The sequence below is a fragment of the Geospiza fortis genome, unplaced genomic scaffold, assembly GCF_000277835.1.
Source record: "Geospiza fortis unplaced genomic scaffold, GeoFor_1.0 scaffold290, whole genome shotgun sequence".
NCBI lineage: Eukaryota > Metazoa > Chordata > Aves > Passeriformes > Thraupidae > Geospiza > Geospiza fortis.
In genome coordinates, this window is record NW_005054678.1 from 6,200 (window position 1) to 9,391 (window position 3,192).

The following is a 3,192-nucleotide window of genomic DNA, read 5'->3' on the forward strand; positions in this document are numbered from 1 at the left end:
GATCTCTTGTAATCTAATGATGCCCTTGAAATGAGAAATGGGTTCTGTGGCTCCTGATATGAATTGGTTCGGGTTCCCAGGGGCTGCTCCATGGTGTTGTAGGATTTGTTCTGCTGGCCGTTCATCTTTTCCCCATTTTGGGGCACTTCCTCAGGAGCCAGGGCTGCATCAATTGATGACTTTTCTCTAATTAAATCATCAAATACTTGGATTCCTAACTGATTTCCCTGAATTTTTGGTAGCAAAAATCCCCAGTGCTCTGATACACCCTGTATGGAATAGTCAGTGACAGCGCATGTTGTAGTGGGCAGAGGGATGATTCCCCCCCAACTTATTTTAGTGAAGTTTTCACAACATTCTCCATTTGCTGTTTCCCTTTGCAGCTTCACCCGTTTCTGTTGCAGGGTCAGATATCGTCACCCTGGGCTCTGCCTTGAGCTGTGCAAATTCCATCAGTGCAGGCAGGCAGAGCTTGGGGTGAGGGGCAGAGGGAATCAGCCCAGTTCTCCTCCCCCCCACCATAAGAGGCCCAGGTACATTGTCCACACTTTGCCCCAGCAGTGTTAAACTGAACCTTGTGTTCCAGTGCAGCAATCTGGTATCTCATGTATTTCCTCCCCTCCACTGCTTTTATTTTTCTGCTTTTTATAACAATATTCTGTTAACTGTTTATAAGGTAAAGGGTCACCTTCAATGCTCTTCTAGGTTTTAAAATGCAGCCTAAAGTGAATATGGAAGAACCCATAACAAAATTTTGCCATCACTAAGGGCTATGTATACACATACACAAAAATCTCCCAACGGAATAAAAATTTCTGCTACTTCCCTTAAGAATAAAAATTGGTTCTCACACCCCTGGCCCAAACATATCTGACAATATTAAAGTAGGATTGTTAAGAAAAAAACATTCTGATGTTGTAATCTTAGTACTGAATCTGGAGGAAGAACAAAAACTCTCCAACAATATTTTTAGTGTTAAATAATCAAGGCATTACTTTATTCTGGCCAGGATGTGCAACAGAAATAATTTCATCCACACATAGCCCGGCTGTGCAGAGAATAGCATTCCATGACAGGTGAGTTTTACTAGATTTTCCCTAGACTTTCTACAGTCTGACCCAATATAAATCCATTGGTTTAATGTTCATTGTTTTGAGGTTGGGTCATTCTTAGTATTTGGTTTCCTATAGGACCAGGATTTCTTTGCTTCTGATGTTAATTCGGTCCACACTCCTGGATTTCCTTCTCAGCCTTTTCCAGCCCAGGTGTCTCCAGCTCTGCCGGGGGCAGTGTCTGGGGTAGCTGTTGGTTGCTGTTTGCTGCTGGACATTGATGTTTTGTTGCTGGTTGTTACCTTTGTGGGTATCTTTTGGGCTATTCCCAGTCTATTAATATGTTAAGCTCATCTCTGTTGAGTGCTGTCACATCCTATAAAAAAATAATTCAAAACTCCTTTCCCCAAAGCCAAGGCAAATGAAGCGCAAGTAGAGAAATAATTTTTTTTAATAAATTAAATTTGAAATTATTATTTTTTAAAGTACCTAATAAGTGATGCAGTGGTTGCTGAAGCAGTCAGAAATGCTTTTGCCCCCCTGTTAGGTGCCATGGTGTCAGCAGAAGATATTGAAGCCTTCCTGCTCAGGGCATTTCAGTGCCAGGCTCTCACAAGCACCCACAGCTCCGCGGGTTGAGCTGAGCATGGGGCAGTGACCTGCGCTTTGTCTGATTCCCCTTCCTTAATAACAGCCTGTCTTGTAGCTCTTTTCTGCTGCCCTTGCAGAGCCATCCACAAACACATTTTCTCCCTCAGGCCAGGGAATGTCCCATCAATCTCTCCCAGCCTGGGTCTGGAGCTCTGTTCCTTGAGTGCAGTCCTGGGTTCCTTGCCAGCCCCTCTCCAGGCTGTTCAAACAGGAGGCTGGGTTAAACCCTTGCCCTGTCCTCAGTTCTAAATCCTCCTGTGCCGTTGAACAAGTTTCATACTGTAATAACCGAGCCCTGCTCATCCATTTAGAGGCTCTTCTGGTTGTCAGGGCTTTAACTTGATGCCGGACTTGAACTATAGGAGACCCTCCTGTTGTCAATTTTCAGGCCTCAGTTCCCATGAAAGCTGTGTCTACACAATTCTGCAGAAAATGAGGCCACTCTGACCACTGGGTTAAACATTTTAGCACAAGAATTCCTTTGGCTTGGCCCTGTTTAACATTCACTTACATTTTATTTTCCCTGTCTAGGAGGGCCACGGAAGGAGCCTCAGTTTATCTGCTTTCTAACACTTGAAAATTCTGCTTTTCTTCTGCAGTCCATCCTTCTGGTTTCTTGACTGGCAAGACAGGAGTGTTGTAGGGAGAGATCCGTGGCTCCAAAAGCCCTGCCTTGAGCAGGGACTCAATACCAGGCTGTAAGACCTTTCTTCCCTCTTGGAATAGGGAATCGTTAAAGTAATTCAATAAATTTTGCAATATAAATTTGCATTCACACATTTGCTATAAAATCCATTCCAAGAAATTATAATCACAATTAGGAGCAAGCAAAAATTCATGCTTTTTAAACCTGTACACCACATGTACTAATAGTGGTTGAAGAAAACACACCTGCTCATTTTTCCCACTTACCCTCTGAATAATCAAAGAACTTCCTGTCAATTTCCCCCCCTTACATCTGAGATTCAGAGTGGGTTAAGAGGCCCCTGTGTCCATCAGGAAAGGCCTCCTCTCAATGCAGACCCACCCTGAATGTTCTCAAGGGCTCCAGTGTGGAGGGTCCCTGGTGTGATGGGAGCTGTGACAGCCCTGCCAGTCCATGTCCATCAAGGGGTGGACTTGCTGGTCCTGCGGGTGCTGCTGTCTCTGCTTGCAGTGTCCTTGTGCCCTGCAGCTGGAGCCCTGATTCCTTGCCAGGGGCTGTTTGGGTGGGCTCTCCCCTGCCGAGGAGGGCAATGCCTGTGCCAGGTGCTTGTGGCCGAGCCCGTGCCCTGGGTGCTGGGGCCCCCTTGGGCCCTGGGGTTGATCCCTGAGGGGCTGTAGGAACTGTGCCCTGGCCTTTGCCTTCAGCTTGGCCTTTTTCTGCTCCCTTCTTGCATTCACCTGCTGTGCCTTTGTGCCCAAGTGCTGCAGGGCCTTCTTGTGCCCCTCCTGCAGCCCCCCTCAGTGCCTGTGGGTGCTCATCCTCTGACAGCTGCTGAGCTTTCTG

General features: G+C 46.4%; 1 protein-coding gene across 1 annotated transcript in view; it reads left to right on the forward strand.

Annotated features, from left to right (window-relative positions):
• Nucleotides 1-3,192, forward strand: part of LOC115949012 (zinc finger protein 436-like) — an 8,858-nt gene that overhangs the window by 988 nt on the left and 4,678 nt on the right. The window lies entirely within an intron of this gene.